Source organism: Scyliorhinus canicula, chromosome 1 (assembly GCF_902713615.1).
Source record: "Scyliorhinus canicula chromosome 1, sScyCan1.1, whole genome shotgun sequence".
Taxonomy (NCBI): domain Eukaryota; kingdom Metazoa; phylum Chordata; class Chondrichthyes; order Carcharhiniformes; family Scyliorhinidae; genus Scyliorhinus; species Scyliorhinus canicula.
Window position 1 is genome coordinate 265794069 of NC_052146.1, and position 19296 is coordinate 265813364.

General features: G+C 49.9%; 1 protein-coding gene across 11 annotated transcripts in view; it reads left to right on the forward strand.

The window, feature by feature from the left end:
- The window catches only part of mta3 (metastasis associated 1 family, member 3), a 459196-nt gene that overhangs the window by 159702 nt on the left and 280198 nt on the right, over positions 1-19296 (forward strand). The gene's annotated exons all lie outside the window — the stretch shown is intronic.

Consider the following 19296-nt stretch of genomic DNA (forward strand, 5'->3'; position numbering starts at 1 on the left):
TGGGATGTTGAGTTATACTATTAGGAAGTATCTACCTACAATGACTTCCTATGGATATCTTTTTTCCCTATGATTTTCTTTTTCATTCCTCTGGATTTTTCCCCTTCTCAGAGCCCATCATCATAGCAACGTGAATCACATGGGCTAATTAGTTATCCTCCAGACCCCCAACTTTATCTTGGAATTAAATAGATAGTTTAATGTATAACCGTTTATAAAATTTGACATTCCTCACACCTCCCTGTGTCTAGGAGACAAGTTCATCCCCTGTCGGCACATCTGTTCATGAATAGGTATGAATATCTTGTACCTTCTACCCAGTAAAAGAACCTGGCCCTCCCTTTTGATCTTGAACAACCAAGGTTGCTGTTGGACAAAATTCAGAGCAGGTCACATGATTTCCTTCATTCTTCCATCTTGCTGTAAATTAAAGAGACAGACCTGAACCATAACAATCTTATGAACCTCGTATTTGTAACACGTGAATTGTCTTAAAATAGCAAAAGATGAAGTTGAAAGGGAACTAAAGGAGTTAGTAGACTTTGTGCTCACAATAAAATGCAAAATTCATCCCGAGAACACTAGTAAATCAAGGGGGGAAAAAGGGAATAACTTAAAACAAACATGATCACTAGAGAAAAATGTATGAAGAAAACAAAATGGTCTAAAGGTTGACAGATTCCCATGACCTGATAGGCTACATCCGAGGATCCTAGGATCTTGAAAGAAATGGCTGCAGAGAAAATGGATAATCCCAAATTCCCCAGGTCCTGGAAACATTCTAGCGGATTGGAAAAGCGCAAATGTAACAACACTATTCAGGAAAGTAGGGGCACTGAAAGTTGGAAACTAAACTAGTTAGCCTCATACTTTTCACTAGGAAAATTTGAGAATCCATTATTTTTTTTAAAAAATACATTTATTCAAGTTTTCAACAGATTTTCAACCAAACCCCCCCCCCCCCCCCTTTACAGAAACAAGAACACAACGCACAATAATTATACATAGGATTTCCCAAAATACAATAGCCCCCCCCCATATAACAATAATAACACAGATCGGGAAATACCCTACCGTAACCCCAACGCCACCCAAAGAGGAAACTCCCCCCCGGTTACTGCTGCTGCTGACCTCCTCCTAACGCTCCGCGAGAAAGTCTAGGAAAGGTTGCCACCGCCTGAAGAACCCCTGCACAGACCCTCTCAAGGCAAACTTTATCCTCTCCATCTTGATGAACCCAGCCATGTCATTGATCCAAGCTTCCATGCTAGGGGGCTTCGCATCCTTCCACAGTAGCAAAATCCTCTGTCGGTCTACCAGGGATGCAAAGGCCAGAATATCGGCCTCTTTCGCCTCCTGCACTCCCGGCTTGTCCGATACCCCGAATACTGCTATCCCCCAGCTCGGCTTGACCCGGGTGTTCACCACTTTGGACATAGTCGTCGCAAAGCTCCTCCAGAACCCCTCCAGCGACGGGCATGTCCAGAATGTATGGGCGTGATTTGCTGGGCTCCCTAAGCACCTCACACATCTGTCCTCCACCCCAGTGAACCTACTCGACCTCGCCCTGTCATATGCGTCCTGTGAACAACTTTGAACTGTATCAGGCTGAGCCTGGCACACGAGGAGGTAGAATTAACCCTACTTAGGGCATCAGCCTACAGACCCACATCGATCTCCTCCCCAAGCTTCTCCTCCCACTTGCCCTTCAGCTCCTCTACCGAGGCCTCCTCCTCCTCCTGCAGCTCCTGGTAAATCACCGAGACCCTGCCCTCTCCAACCCATACCTCCGAGATCACCCTGTCCTGAATACTGCATGCTGGGAGCAGGGGGAATTCCCTCATCTATCATCTAACAAACGCACACACCTGCATATACCTGAAAGCGTTCCCCGGGGGCAGCTGAAATTACTCCTTCAGCGCCCCTAGGCTCACAAACGCCCCGTCAATGAACAGGTCCCCCATTCTCTTGATCCCTGCCCGATGCCAGCTCAGAAACCCCCCATCCATCCTTCCCGGAACGAACCGATGGTTCTCTCAAATCGGGGACCAAATCGAGGCTCCCATCTTGCCCCTGTGCCGCCTTCACTGCCCCCAGATCTTCAGAGTCGCCGCCACCACCGGACTCGTGGTGTACCTTGTCGGCGGGAGTGGCAGCGGTGCCGTCACCAGCGGCCTCAGACTCGTGCCCACACAGATGCTGTCTCTAGCCTCTTCCACGCTGCCCCCTCTCCCTCTATTACCCACTTGCGAATCATCGCCACGTTGGCTGCCCAATAATAACCACATAAGTTCGGCAACGCCAGCTCCCCTCTGTCCCTGCTGCGCTCCAAAAACACCCTCTTCACCCTCGGGGTCTTATTCGCCCACACGAATCCCATGATGCTCCTACTTACTCGTTTGAAAAACTCCTTAGGGATCAAAATGGGAAGGCACTGGAACACAAAGAGAAACCTTGGTAGGACCGTCATTTTAATCGACTACACCCTACCCGCTAGTGAGAGTGGCAACATATCCCATCTTTTAAAATCCTCCTCCATCTGCTCCACCAGCCGCATCAAATTGAGCTTATGCAGGGCCCCCCCAATTCCTAGCTACCTGGATCCCCAGGTATCAAAAGCTCCTTTCCAGTATCTTCAGCGGAAGCTCGTCTATCCCCCTTCCCTGGGTCCGCAATCCCCCCCCCGAACCAGTCCCCTCCAGTTCCTGGACTCCCTCAGTGGCATGGCCAACGGCTCAATTGCCAGTGCAAACAATAAAGGGGATAAGGGACACCCCTGCCTCGTGCCCCGGTAAAACCGAAAGTACTCCGACCTCCGCCGGTTCATAGCCACACTCGCCACAGGGGCTTTGTATAATAGCCTAACCCAACTTATGAACCCTTCCCCAAACCTCCGCAGCACTTCCCAAAGATACTTCCGATCCACCCGATCCAAGGCCTTCTCCGCGACCATAGCCGCCACTACCTCCGCTTCCCCCTCCACCGAGGGCATCATAATCACATTGAGGAGCCTCCGCACATTAGTATTCAGCTGCCTACCCTTCACAAATCCCGTCTGGTTCTCATGAATCACTCCCGGGACACAGTCCTCAATTCTCGTGGCCAAAACCTTCGCCAGCAACTTAGCATCAACATTGAGGAGTGAGATCGGTCTATAAGACCCACATTGCAATGGGTCCTTGTCCCGCTTCAAAATCAAAGAAATCAGCGCCCCGGACATTTGTCAGGGGCAGGGTCCCCTCCTCCCTCGCCTCATTAAAAGTTCTCACTAGCAACGGGCCCAGCAGGTCCACGTACTTCCTGTAAAATTCAGCCGGGAACCCATCCGGCCCCGGGGCCTTCCCCGCCTGCATGCCCCCCAATCCTTCAACCAGCTCCTCCAACCCAATCGGAGCCCCCAGCCCAACCACCTGCTCCTCCTCTACCCTCGGGAACCTCAGCTGATCTAAGAACCGTCGCATCCCTTCCTCCCCCACCGGGGGCTCAGACCCTAAATACCTTGTTTATTTTCACCGCACTCCGCACCATGTTCCACCCTTTATCCCTAACTCCACCAATCTCCCTCGCTGCCTCCCTCTTACGAAGCTGATGTGCCAGCATCCGACTTGCCTTCTCCCCATACTCATATGCCGCCCCTTGCGCTTTTCTCTACTGTGCCTCTGCTTTCCCTGTAGTCAGTAAGTCGAATTCCGTCTGGAGGTTCCGTCGCTCCCAAAGTAGCCCCCCCTCAGGGGCCTCTGCATAACTCTTGTCCACCCTTAATATCTCCCCCACCAGTCTCTCCCTCTCCCTCCTCTCTCTTCTCCATGTGGGCCCTAATGGAAATTAGTTCTCCCCTAACCACCGCCTTCAACGCCTCCCAGTCTACCCCCACATGCAGCTCTCCATTGTCATTGGCCCCCAAGTATCTTTCGATACACCCCCGAATCCGCCCGCACACCTCCTAATCCGCCAACAGTCCCACATCAAGACGCCACAGCGGGCGCTGGTCCCTCTCCTCCCCAAGCTCCAGCTCCACCCAATGCGGGGCATGATCCGAGATGGCGATGGCCGAATATTCCATTCCCTCCACTTTCGGGATTAGCGCCCTACTCATAATGAAAAAATCTATCCGGGAGTAGGCTTTATGGATGTGGGAAAAAAAGGAAAATTCCCTGGCCACCGGCCTAGCAACCCTCCATGGATCCACTCCCCCCATCTGGTCCATAAATCCGCTGAGCACCTTGGCCGCAGCCGGCCTCTTACGTCTGCCTTCAGTCCCTTTTAAGTGCACGAACACCCGGGCCCTCTTGACCGGCCCATTCAGGGCCCTCACATTCCAAGTTATCAGCCGGATCAGGGGGCTTTCTCCCTGCCGACTAGCCATCTCCTTTCTTAGGCCAGCCACGTGCCCGTGCCTCCCGCACTCTCCAGTCCCCCAGGCGGCGGACCCCCGCCCCGACTCCCTCTCCTAACTCCAGCTCCCCTTTGGCTAATGCAGCAGCAACCCAGTACCCCCCCCCCCCCCCCCCCCCCCCCCCCAAACCCCACCTAGATCCACATCTAGCCATTTTGCTCCCCCCATGACACTCCCGTAAGTCAGCTGACTCCTGCTGACCCCGGCCTCTCCCGCCATTCCGTCGACACGCCCATGTGAGAATCTCCCCACCTCCCCTTGGCAATCAGTGCGAGCTCCTCTCCAGCACCGCCCTTCCCCTCTGGCCCCACCCCCTTCCTTCCCGAACGCAGGAAAAAGCCCGCGCTTTCCATCCAAGCCGGCCCCACCCCTTCTGGCGCAGCTCCCTTTTTGCGGCCTAACCCCAACTCCCCATCCCCGGGCCTCCAACCCCCCACTTCCTCCATGGGACCCTGCTCCTCCAACTCCGGCGCCCATACTCTCACACAGCCCTCACATCAGATCCATTCACCCAACCCCACCCAGCACCAAACAAAAACCGACCATTCCCAAAACACAGTAAACCCCATAAGCACCCCCCCACGACAAACCCTCAGTTCGAGTCCAACTTTTCTGATTGAATAAAGGTCCACGCCTCATCCGGCGTCTCAAAGTAGTGGTGTCGATCTTGAAATGTGACCCACAATCGCGCTGGCTGCAGCATCCTGAACTTCACCCATTTCCGATGTAGAACCGCCTTAGCCAGGTTGAAACCAGCCCTCTTCTTGGCCACCTCCTCACTCCAGTCCTGGTAGATTCGGTTCTCCGTATTCTCCCACCTGCTGCTCCGTTCTTTTTTGGCCCATTTCAGGATGCACTCCCTGTCCATGAAGCGGTGGAACCTCACCACTACAGCCCTTGGCGGCTCGTTGGCTTTGGGTCTTCTTGCCAGGACTCGATGAGCCCCGTCCAGTTCCAGGGGCCTCGGGAAAGCTCCCGCGCCCATCAACGAATTGAGCATTGTGACCACATATGCCCCGGCATCGGACCCCTCCACTCCCTCAGGGAGACCCAGAATCCGGAGATTCTTCCTCCTTGACAGATTCTCCAGGTCCTCAAATTTTTCCTGCCACTTCTTATGTTGCGCCTCCACCTTCACCGCCATGCCCAAGATCTCATCCTCGTTCTCCGAGGCTTTTTGCCGACCTCCGGATCGCTGCCCATTGGGCCTTCTGGGTCTCCACAAGCTTCTCAATCGACGCCTTCATTGGCGCTAGCATTTCTGCCTTCAGCTCCGCAAAGCAGCGTTTGAGGAACTCCTGCTGCTCCTGTGACCATTGCGCCCATGCTGCTTGGTCTCCAGCCTCCGCCATCTTGCTTCTCCTCCTTCGCACTTTTCGCTGCTCTAAAATCGCTTTCTTGACCGCTGCACTCCTGGTCCAATCCATCCAGTGGCGGGGGAACCGCGCTGTCACCTTCCCACACTGGGAACCGTCGAACAATTGCCGTTGGTGCCCCTCAAAAGAGCCCAAATGTCCATTCCTGGCGGGAGCTTCCGAGCGTGCGACCTACCTCAACATAGTCGCAACCAGAAGTCCGAGAATCCATTATTAAGGATGAAGTAGCAAGACATTTAGAAAATCATAATGCAATCATAGAATTATAGAATTTACAGTGCAGAAGGAGGCCATTCGGCTCATCGAGTCTGCACCGGCTCTTGGAACGAGCACCCTACCCAAGCCCACACCTCTACCCACCCAACACTAAGGGCAATTTTGGACACTATGGGTAATTTAGCATGGCCGATTGACCTAATCTGCACGTTTTTGGTTTGTGGGAGGAAACTGGAGCACCCGGAGGAAACCCACATAGACATTGAGAGAACGTGCAGACTTTGCACAGACAGTGACCCAAGCCGGAAATCAAACCTGGGACCCTGGAGCTGTGAAGCAATTGTGCTAACCACTATGCTACCGTGCTAATCAGACAGAGCCAACATGGTTTTGTGAAAGGGAAATCAATTTGGAAAAATGTATTTGAGTTCTTTGAGGATGAAACAAGCAGGGTGAATAAAGAGCTATCATTAGATGTGATGTATGTAGATTTCAGGCATGGTGGCGCAGTGGTTAGCACTACTGCCTTACAGCGCCAACAATCCAGGTTCAATCCTGGCCCCAGGATATTGTCTGTGTGGAATTTGCACATTCTCCCCGTGTCTGTGTGGGTCTCACCCCCACAACCGAAAAGATGTGTAGGGTAAGTGGATTGCCACGCTAAATTGTCCCTTAATTGGAAAAAAAGGCTTCGAAAAGGAATTCAGTAAGGTGCTACATAAAAGGTTGTTGCACAAGATAGGAGCATATAGTTTTGGGAGTGATATATCAGCATGGATAGGGAATTAGCTACTAACAAGAAATGGAGAGTTGGGCTAATGGATCATATCATGTTGGCAAACGGTTACTAATGGAGTACGACCGGGATCAGTGCTGAAGCCTCAACTACTTACAGCCTATGTTGATGATTTGGATGAAGGGACTGACAACAAGCCATATTTGTTGATGATCTAAAGATACATAGGAGAATTTTTAAAAATTCTTTCTCCGCATGTGGACATCATTGGCAAGGCCAGCATTTGTTGCCCATCCCTAATTGTCCTTAAGTTAGTAGTAAGCCACCTTCCTGAACCACCGCAGGTCTTGTGGTGTAGGTACTTCCACAATGCTGTTAGGGAGGGAGTTGCAGGATTATTCCACCGCAGCAATGAAGGAATGGCGTTTTGTTTCTAGTCCGGATGTTGTGTGGCTTGGAGAGAAACTTGCAGTTAATGGTGTTTCATGCATCTGCTGCCTTTGTCCTTCTTTTTTTTTTTTTTTAAATAATTTTTATTGAAATTTTTTGATACAAACATTTACCCCTACTACATTTTAAATTATAACACAACAAATCCCCCCTGGAAAATCCTCCCCACGCCCTCCCCCGCGCGCACCCCCCCACCCTCCCCCCCCCCCCCCCCCTCCCCCCCCCCCCGCGCTACCAGTCTAGCAACCAAACCGTTTTTCCCTTTCTACTGATGGCCTCGGGCAGTCATTGCCCGCGACCCCCCGCTGACGTGCTCCCTTCGTTGCTACCCCTTCCCCCCCCCCTTTCTCCCCGGGTTGCTGCTATTTCGGCCTCCTGTTCCTATCTCTGATCCAGAAAGTCAAGGAAGGGCTGCCACCGCCGGAAGAACCCCTGTACCGACCCTCTCAGGGCGAATTTGATTCTTTCCAATTGGATGAAGCTTGCCATGTCGTTTAACCAGGTGTTAACACTTGGTGGCCTTGTGTCCCTCCACTGAATCAAGATCCTTCTCCGAGCTACCAAGGACGCAAAGGCCAATATTCCGGCCTCCCCTGCCTCCTGTACTCCTGGCTCCACCCCAACCCCAAAAATCGCTAGCCCCCACCCTGGTTTGACCCTGGTTCCCACCACTCTCGATACCGTCCCCCCCCACCCCCTCCCAGAACTCTTCCAGTGCTGGGCACATCCAGAACATATGTACATGGTTCGCAGGGCTTCCCGAACACCTAACACACCTGTCCTCACCCCCGAAGAACCGACTCATCCTAGTCCCCGTCATATGGGCTCTGTGCAGCACCTTAAATTGGATGAGGCCCAACCTTGCGCACGACGACGACGAATTGACCCTCTCTAAGGCATCCGCCCATGTCCCATCTTCTATCTGCTCTCCCAGCTCCGCTTCCCACTTGTCTTTCAGCTCCTCTATCGATACCTCCTCCACCTCCTGCATTATTTTGTAGATGTCCGAGACCTTCCCTTCTCCGACCCAGACCCCTGACAGCACCCTATCACTCACCCCTCTATCGGGAAGCAAGGGAAATCCTTCCACCTGTCGTCTGGCAAATGCCTTCACCTGCAGGTATCTAAACGTGTTCCCCGGGGGGAGCTCAAATTTCTCCTCCAGCTCTCCCAGGCTCGCAAACCTCCCCTCTATGAACATGTCCCTCAGTTGCCTGATGCCCGCCCTGTGCCAGCTCTGGAATCCCCCGCCAGTGTTCCCCGGGACAAATCTGTGGTTCCCTCTCAGTGGCGCCGCCATCAGACCCCCCACTTCCCCCCTGTGTCGCCTCCACTGCCCCCAGATTTTAAGGGTGGCCGCCACTACCGGACTCGTGGTATACCTTGTGGGGGGGAGCGGCCATGGTGCCGTTACTAGCGCCCCCAGGCTTGTATTGCCGCAGGACGCCCTTTCCATACGTTTCCAAGCTGCCCCCTCCCCCTCCATCACCCACTTGCGCACCATCGATGCGTTCGCCGCCCAGTAGTATCCGGAAAGATTGGGTAGCGCTAATCCTCCACTGTCCCTACTCCGTTCCAAGAAAATCCTTCTCACTCTAGGGGTGCCATGTGCCCACACATAGCCCATAATGCTGCTAGTTACCTTCTTGAAGAAGGCCCTGGGGAGAAAGATGGGCAAGCACTGGAACAGAAACAAGAACCTCGGGAGGACCGTCATTTTGACTGACTGCACCCTCCCTGCTAGCGACAGCGGTACCATGTCCCACCTCTTGAACTCCTCCTCCATCTGCTCCACCAGCCTTGAAAAGTTCAGCTTGTGGAGGGTCCCCCAGTTCCTTGCCACCTGCACCCCCAAGTACCTGAAGCTCTTTACTGCTCTCTTAAAGGGGAGCCGCCCAATTCCCTCCCCCTGATCTCCCGGGTGTATCACAAAGACCTCACTTTTACCCACATTTAATTTATATCCCGAAAAGTCCCCAAACTCCGCTAGTATTTCCATTACCTCCGGCATTCCCCCTTCCGGGTCTGCCACATACAACAACAAATCATCCGCATAGAGTGATACCCGATGTTCCTCCCCTCCCCTTGTCAGTCCTCTCCACCCCCCTGAACCCCTCAGTGCCATCGCCAACGGTTCGATCGCTAATGCAAATAGTAAGGGGGATAGGGGGCATCCCTGCCTGGTACCTCGATGGAGCCCAAAATACTCTGACCTCCTCCCGTTTGTAACCACACTCGCCATCGGGGCCGAATACAGCAGCTTCACCCACTTGATAAATCCCTCCCCAAACCCAAACCGTTCCAGCGTCTCCCACAGGTATTCCCACTCCACCCTATCGAATGCCTTCTCCGCATCCAGTGCTACCACTATCTCAGCCTCCCCCTCCACTGCTGGCATCATAATCACATTCAACAGTCTCCGGACATTTGTGTTAAGTTGTCGTCCCTTTACGAACCCCGTCTGGTCCTCATGGATTACCCCTGGCACACAATCCTCTATTCTGGTTGCCAGGACCTTTGCCAACAGTTTGGCATCTACATTCAAGAGGGAGATAGGCCTGTAGGACCCGCACTGTACAGGGTCTTTGTCCCGCTTCAGGATCAAGGAGATCAGAGCCTGTGACATTGTCGGGGGCAGAACCCCCCCCTCTCGCGCCTCATTGAAGGCTCGCACCAGCACTGGACCCACCAAGTCCACATACTTCTTATAAAATTCCACCGGGAACCCATCCGGCCCCGGCGCCTTCCCCGCCTGCATCTGGCCTATCCCTTTAACTAGCTCCTGCAGCTCTATCGGCGCCCCCAGCCCCTCCACCCGTTCCTCCTGGACCTTTGGGAACCTCAATCTATCGAGGAAGTTCTCCATTCCCCCCCTCCTCCTGGGCGGTTCAGACCGGTACAATTCCCTGTAGAAATCCCTGAAGACCCCGTTCACCTCTTGCCCCTTCTGCACTACGTTCCCTCCCTTCTCTCTCACTCCCCCAATCTCTCTGGCTGCATCTCGCTTGCGCAGCTGGTGTGCCAGCATCCTGCTCGCCTTTTCCCCGTACTCATAGACCGCGCCCTGTGCCCTTCTCCATTGCGTCTCCGCCTTCCTAGTGGTCAGTAGGTCAAACTGGGCCTGTAAACTGCGCCGCTCCCTCAACAGCCCCTCCTCTGGTGTCTCCGCATATCTCCTGTCCACTTCTATAAGTTCCCCCACCAGTCTCTCTCTCTCCTGCCTCTCCTTCCTTTCTCTGTGTGCCCTTATGGAGATCAGCTCTCCTCTGATCACTGCTTTCAGGGCCTCCCAGACTACCCCCACCTTCACCTCGCCCGTGTCGTTCGTGCCCAGATATCTCTCAATGCCCTTCCGGACCCTTCCGCACACCTCATCGTCCGCCAGCAGCCCCACATCCAGGCGCCACAACGGGCGCTGGTCCCGTGCTTCCCCCAGTTCTACCTCTACCCAGTGTGGTGCATGGTCCGAAATCGCAATGGCCGAGTACTCCGTGTCCTGCACTCTCGAAATCAGCCCCCTGCTCAGTACAAAAAAGTCTATTCTGGAGTACACCCTGTGGACGTGGGAGAAAAAAGAATACTCCCTCGCCCTTGGCCTGCCAAATCTCCAGGGGTCTACCCCCCCCATCTGCTCCATGAACCCCCTTAGCACCTCTGCCGCTGCCGGCCTCCTATTCGTCCTGGAACTCGATCTGTCCAGCCCAGGGTCGAGCACTGTATTGAAGTCCCCCCCCATGATCAGGCCCCCTGCCTCCAGACCCGGAATGAGGCCCAACAGGCGCCTCATAAAACCCGCGTCATCCCAATTCGGGGCATACACATTCACCAGCACCACATTCTCTCCCTGCAGCCTACCCTTCACCATCACGTACCTACCCTCCTTATCTGCTACCACCTGCGCCGCCACGAACGACACCCTCTTTCCCACCAAAATCGCCACCCCCCCGGTTCTTTGCGTCCAAGCCTGAGTGGAACACCTGTCCCACCCACCCCCTTCTCAGGCGTACCTGGTCTACTACTCTCAAGTGAGTCTCCTGCAACATTGCCACATCCGCCTGCAGTCCCTTTAGGTGTGAAAAAACCCTTGATCTCTTGACCGGCCCATTCAGCCCCCTCACGTTCCAAGTAATCAACCGGGTCGCGGAGCGACCCGTCCCTTTCCCCTGTCTGTTAGCCATGTCCTGTCCCCTGTTCGCCCCGGGTCGACCCTCCCCTTCTGACCCGTTCCCCATGGCGATGGCCCCTCCCCCTCTCTCCTCCCGTTCTTCCCTTCCCGTCCTCGGCCTTTCCAGCAGCAACCCGGTATCCCCCCCTAACCCCCCTCCCCCCCCCCCCCACCCCCCCCCCCCCCCCCCCCCTGGCTAGGACCCCTCCTAGCCGCGGTGTATCCACCATCCTTTGTCCTTCTAAGTAGTAGATGTTGCGGATTGAAATATACTGTTGAAGGGTTTTGGTGAATTGCTGCAATGCGATTTTTATATGGTCTGCAGTGCTGCCACTGTGCGGTGGTGAAGAGCGTGACTGTTTAAGGTGGCAGTTGGGGTACCAATCAAGCAGGCTGCTTTGTACTGGATGGTGTTCAGTTTTTTGAGTGTTGTTGGAGCCAGACTCATCCAAGCAAATGCTTAAATTGTGCCTTGGATCATAAAACATAGGAGCAAAATTAGGCCATTCGGCCCATCGGATCTGCTGTGCCATTCAGCCCATCAAGTCTCTTGCCATTCAATCATGGTTGATATGTTTCACATCCCCATTCTCCTGCCTTCTCCCCATAACCCCTTATCTCCTTAGAGCGGTCACTCTCTCATCGTCTCTGAAGTCCATCTGTTTTGTCCTTGTTTGAAGTAATGTGAGGTCAGGAGCTGACTGGTTGATAGTAAGGGAAGTTTTGCTTCCCTTACCTCAGGAGGGATTGGATGCAGTTTAGAAAAAAGTTTACTCAGCTGATTCCTGGATTGAAAGGGTTGTCTTATGAAGAAAGCTGAGTATGTTGTGCCTATACTCATTGGAGTTCAGAAGAATGAGAGGTAAATTTTATTGAAACATATAAGAATCTGAGAGAGCTTGACAGGATGGATACGAAGAGGATGTTTCTCTTAGTGAGGGAATTTAGAACTGGGGCACAGCCAGGTTCGATCCCGGCTCTGGGTCACTGTCCGTGTGGAGTTTGCACATTCTCCCCGTGTCTGCGTGGGTTTCGCCGCCACAACCAAAATTGTGCAGAGTAGGTGGATTGGCCACGCTAAATTGCCCCTTAATTGGAAAAAATAATTGGCTAATCTAAATTTATTTAAAAAAAAGAACTGGGGCACAGTTTCGAAATAAAAGGTCTTCCATTTAAGATGGGAGATGAGGAGATATTTCTTCTTCATTGATCTTTGGCTGTGTCATTGAGTAAATTCAAGACTGAGTTAGACAGAATTTTGATCCCCAAGTATCATCAAGGGTTATGGGGCAGACAGGAAAGTGCAGTTAAGGCCACGATCAGATCAGTTGTGATCTTCTTGATTGGCGGAGCAGGCTCAATGGGCCGAATGGCCTATTCCTGTTACTATTTCTTACAACTTATGCCCAACCGTTGAAGAGTAATGATTCCAAAGTTTAAGTCGATCCTTATTCAACTGACAATGATGATGTGTCTTGCACAACGTAGTTGCAGAAATAATGCTAGTTGTTTTTTTTTAAAGCAAACCTGTTACCAAGGATTGAATAGCTAATTAATTAAGCAGTATTCCCAATGTGATCTAACCAGGAGTGGTAATAGTTCAGCACAACTCCTGTACTTTCCAATTCTATCCCTTTAGAAATCAACCTAGTGATTGATTATTTATGGCCTTATCTGTGTTTATACTTTTAGTGATTTGTGTATCTGTACTTCCAACTCCCTTTGTTCTTCTGCTGTATTTAGATTATTTCCTGAGATTTTTTTACTTCCTTTATTTTTCTTGCCAAAATGCAAAACCACACTCCTTTTGTGTGGAAACTCTTTGCCAATTGTATGCTAATTCTACTAAATTAATAATGTTGTCTTATAATTTATTGAAGTCCGCCTCAATATTGATTGCACCCCAATTATGTGTCATCTACAAATATAAACATTGGGCAGGGTTCCCCGTCCTTGAGACACCCAGAATGTGTTCCCTGATGGAACGGAGAATCAGGTGTCGAGGCAAAATCGAAATCGCTCTGCACACCAGCAGGAGCATGGAATTAAAAGCAAATGGCTCTTAATGATTTGCATCTATTTAGTGGGCCTGGTGCCCAATACTCCGCCCTCCAGTGATTCTCCGGTCCCTGCAGCCGGGAATCACATGGGCGAGGTTCACTTGTGGTCTCTACGATCGTGGCCCTGATGTGGTGGACTTCACGGTGGATTAAGGATGCCTAACCGCGAGGTCCACCACGCCAGGGCTACGATGGTAAAGACCATCCAATGTCACCCCCAACCCACCAATTGTCTGGGTGGCCCAACCCACCCTCCCTCCCAGACCCCTGTAATGGTGGGGCCACTCCCACAAAGACCCCCTGCCTAACGGATCTCCCTTCACAGGCACCTACCCACACAGACATTCCCACCCCCAGAAAAGAGACCCCTTTATAAAAGCTAGAGAGCAGTCCGGGCTGGGGCGGTGGGAAGCATTATAGCTGTAATACGTATCTTTCAGCTCCACATGTCCATTCCTTAAAGGAGGACAGCTGTGCCTGCGTCTGGTTCACTGTCTGCAATCCATTCATGGCTTGAGCCGTGATTTGTGATTGACAGCTCGTAAAAATGATCTGCCGCTTTGACCCATTCATATCCCTTCACGCTTCAGTGGCCTAAGTGGTGAAATCCCAATGCTTGTGGACATTGACCACATCGAAGAGAGGTAAGTGTAAAGTCGTCACGTGCTTGAGTGATTGGGTCCCTAGGCAAGGGGTCCCTATTGCAGGGGTCCGGGGGTGTGGGAAGCAGGTCGGCTCACCCCCGTACTCTGGGGTGGGGGGGCTGCAGTGTGGTAGGAGGCGAGTGCAGGTTGCATGCTGTGGAACACTGAATTGCATCCTGCTTTATGACCACAAGGGGATCGTAACACTAGTGCAATTCAGCTCCGCCGGGAGAATGTAGTCTGACAAATGGAGAATCCTCTCCGTTGTGTTTTTTTTTAAATGTTCATATAAACAGTGAACAGTAACCAAAGTACTTCTGTGGGACTCTACCTTTCTCCTTTGTCGTGTTGTATTCTCTCTGCTTTTTGTATTGTATGATGTGGAGATGCCGGCGTTGGACTGGGGTGAGCACAGTAAGAAGTCTTACAACACCAGGTTAAAGACCAACATGTTTGTTTCAAGCACTAGCTTTCGGAGCACTGCTCCTTCCTCAGTTGAATGAAGAGGAAATCCAGAAACATTTATATAGACAAATTCAAAGATGCCAGACAATGCTTAGAATGCGAGCATTTGCAGGTAATTAAATCATGACAGATCCAGATATAGGGGTAACCCCAGGTTAAAGAGGTATGAATTGTCTCAAGCCAGGACAGTTGGTAGGATTTCGCACGCCCAGGCCAGATGGTGGGGGGTGACTGTAATGCGACATGAATCCCAGGTCCCGGCTGAGGCCGCACTCATGTGTGCGGAATTTGGCTATAAGTTTATGCTCGGCGATTCTGTGTTGTCGCGCGTCCTGAAGGCCGCCTTGGAGAACGCTTACCCAGAGATCAGAGGCTGAATGCCCTTGACTGCTGAAGCGTTCCCCAACTGGAAGGGAACATTCCTGCCTGGTGATTGTCGCGCGATGTCCATTCATTCATTGTTGCAGCGTCTGCATGGTTTCCCCAATGTACCACGTTTCGGGACATCCTTTCCTGCAGCGTAGGAGGTAGACACCGTTGGCCGAGCCGCACGAGTATGTACCGTGTACCTGGTGGATGTTTTGTATTGTAGGCAGCTAGCTATCCATACTGCTACTTGTCCCTGACTGCAACATTTTTGGTCTTATTCATGAGGCTTATTCAAGGATGAGGTCATTTCATCCATTCCATGTTTGTTTTTCAATATATCTTCAGCAATTGTTTTAGGCTGACAAATGGAGTAATTTTTACATACGCAGTTAGAAATTTGTCTTTGGGAGCAAGCACGCACGGCAACCCCAACATTACAAATGTTAGCTGTTTATCTCAAAAATAAGCTCAGGAGGAGGATTTGAAATCAACAGCAAGCGAATGCGGTGGAGGGGGCAATCACAGTTGTAGGGATGGCAGCACACAGGAAGTTTCAAAAAATTCAAGTAATGTACCGTACAGTAGCCATTGAAGAATTCTGACAAGAGTAGTCCTGGCATTTGCTGCACTCATCGTAGACTAATTTTACAGAGGGATCCTTCAACAGGTGTTAGGCTTTTATTTGACATGTGGCATGAAGTCTTGCTGCTGTTGAACAGGGTTTTGGTGAACCACATCTGAAGTACTATTTGCAGTTTTAGGCTCCACGTTTAAGTAAAGATATTCTTGCATGGAGGCATAAAGCAAAGGTTCTCTAAATTAGTCCCTAGATTGAGGGGATTTTCCTACGATGAAAGGCTGAACATATTGGGTCTTTTTTCTCTGGAGTTTAGAATGAGAGGTAATCTCATTGAAACATAACAAGCAAGCTTGATAAGGCAGACAGAGATTGCTTCCGCCGGTCGGGAAATCTAAAATGTGGGGTTACAGTCTCAGGATAAGGGACTGATATGAGGAGAAATTACTTTACTCAAAGGATTGTGAATCTTTGGAATTCTCTGCCCAGAGGATTGTGGATGCTCTATTGTTGAATATATTTATCTCTGGGATAGACGGGTTTCTCAGGGAATCAAGGAATATGGGGAACGGGCAGGAAAGAGGAGTTGAAGCCCATGATCAGCCTTGATTGTATTGAATGGCGGAGAAGGCTCAACAGGCCATATGGTGTACTCCTACTCTTACCGCTAGTTGGGTTCTTACAAAGTGCTTTATGCCTGCAAAGCCACTGACACTAATATGAAGTTGTTTGGAATGCCACGACTGATCAACCACCAAATATTACTTCTGCTTTCACCCTGGAGAGAGCAAATGGATCAGTTTCTACACCACACATTAATGATTACTGTAAAGGTTCACAATAGAGCGTTCTTTCATGACAACTGTTATTAATGGCTTCTGTGTAGGGGTTGGCTCACCAGTGGCTGGTGGCGGGATCGTCTGATCCCGTCATTATCAACGGTGTTTCCTATTGAACTCGGCCCATACCACAGCGAAACCCACGGTGGACGTGCACCATCAGGAGGACCATAAGATCTGGCCAGCATGAATGGCCAGAATATCCCACCTATATTCTTGTCAGGCCCTGAAAGCACATAGATATGTCTAGAGCTGGGTTTAATTAATTATGTGTTGTTATATCTCCAACAAGAATAGGTGCAGTGCACAGTTCTTGATGCTTTTTCCAATCCAAAGATAAGATCCGTTATGAAGAGTACACACTTGAACTCTAACTTGTTCGAGACTTTTACTGCCATTAATAAACAGGAGATAGAGTACATAGAGAAATTATCTTGTACATCATTTAGAGTAACCACTAGAACAAGAAAGCCACAATGTATTTAAATCTTGGACACTTCATAAATCATCATATGGAAGGTTTCTGTTGGCACAGGCTGATTCTGGAGTAATTTATGTGCTTTCATCGAGTATTATTGGCTTAATTTGAACATTGTGTGGCAATGCTATCCAGGTGGCACGATACATCAATTTATATTATGTTACAATCATGCATTTGCATGCAGTTCCTGCCAACCTTTTGCTATGATATATTTGTGTGACCAGATTTATTATAGACTCTTGTACAAATGATAAATATGAACACAGGAAGTTGCAGTGGAAATATAAATATAAGGACAGATTGCATAACAATAAAATGGGAACTTCAGTTACTCTGTGCTCCTTAATTCAATATTTCCTCCACTCTATCCCCACTTTACCTGAAGCCTACATATAGTCTTGTTTCACTATGCAATGCCTCTGAATATTGACTATACTATATTGGAAGTTCCTTTTATATGCTTAGTTGTCTCTTTGCACGTGATGGTAGCTTTCCTATTTCATAAATTATTACTAGAAAAAAGGTGTAGTCACAATGTGACAAATTGAATGTGCCGCATCAATTGTAAATCGGAATTAAAGTTAAAATGTGTGACTTGAATATGGCAATTGCACACCATTGTCTATCTGTTGGCCTTGAACTCTTCATCTGAAGACTAGATTTGGTCTTGACTTCCTATGGAGCTTGTCACAGGAGATTGACTTATGTGCATAGTAAATTTTTGTTTTACTTTTCACATGGAAGTTTCTGTTTATACTTCTATGTAAAAAAATATATAATTTAAACCAAATCAAATTATAGACTATTTAGTTAGTGGTATATGCCTCATTCATTGGACAGAGTACCCATTTCCAAGGATTGCTCAAGCTTGTTAAGGGTCTGTTTTGATGTTGTCATCCATGTGTTTGTTCATGCAGCAAAAGTGTCCAGAGAGTAGTGTCACCAGATCTTCCACGTTGCCTGGGCTCCCATAGTCCATTCCCATTTTTCCAACCATGCCCATACATTCTTCTAGTCTACAGCCACTCTGCTTGACTCCCTTGAACCCTTACTTGTTCTTGCTGCAACCTTCCTCCTAGCCTGCTTGTTAACGCCATGTTATCCCAGTCACATGGCATAATCTCTCCAATGGCCTTTCCCCACCCACAAATTCAATTCATTCTATGCTGTTCCCCATTTACCTGCAGAATCTACGTCATGAAAAGACAAGAAATAGATATTGAGCACATCCGTACATGTGCAAACACAGTGCAGAAGCATTCAAAATTGGGGAGGAGAGGTTTGAAGAAAATGTCAAATAAAGTACAATAATAGCCTAAAATAAAAGAAGGACTCGAGTATGGGGAAGAAGCAGAGATTCATTTACAAGAAGAGAATTTTTTTTCCTATGAGCAATCCTGCAGGAAAAGCCTACAGAATTGCTGGGCGAAATGAGAAAAAGTTAAGTTACTTTTAACTCTGGGAGCTTTTATACGGTGCATCATGTAATTAAGTTTACTGATGTAAAGCTGTCTAAATTCTTGATTCAATTAACTGAAAACGTGAATGTTTGATGGAGCTAATGCTGCCCTCTATAGTTACATAAAATAATTAAATTAGGCAGTTTCACAAAGTTACATCATTCACTTTGGAAATTATGCTGAATCCTGGGAAATGTAAGATTTAGAACCATAGAATCCCGACAGTGCAGTAAGAGGCCATTCGGCCCATCAAATCTGCACCGACCCTCCAAAAGAGCATCCTACACAGCTTCCTCACCCTTTCCCCATAACTCCACATAACCTACACATCTCTGGACACCAAGGAACAATTTAACATGGCCAATCCACTTGATCTGCACACCTTTGGACTGTGGGATGAAACTGGAGCACCCGGAGGAAACCCACGCAGACACTGGGAGAAAGTGCAAACTCCACACAGTCATCCAAGGCCGGAATTGAACCCGGGTCTCTGGCGCTGTGAGGCAGCAGTGCTAACCGCTGTGCCATCTTGCCGCCCTTCACCCATGCCAAAAGACCATTCTTTTTTTTTAATAAATTTAGAGTACCCAATTAATTTTTTCCAATTAAGGGGCAATTTAGCGTGTTCAATCCACCTACCTTGCACATCTTTGGGTTGTGGGGGCGAAACCCACGCAAACACGGGGAGAATGTGCAAACTCCACACGGACAGTGACCCAGAGCCGGGATTGAACCTGGGACCTCAGCGCCGTGAGACTACAGTGCTAACCTACTGAGCCACCGTGCTGCCCACAAAAGACCACTCTTAACATCTTTCCATGTAATCTGATAGCATTTTAAAAGGAAAATTAGCAAATCACAGTGAACAAAGAACAAAGAAAAGTACAGCACAGGAACAGGCCCTTCGGCCCTCCAAGCCCGTGCTGACCACGCTGCCCGACTAAACTACAATCTTCTATACTTCCTGGCTCCGTATCCCTCTATTCCCATCTTATTCATGTACTTGTCAAGATGCCCCTTAAATGTCACTATCGCCCCTGCTTCCATCACCACCTCCGGCAG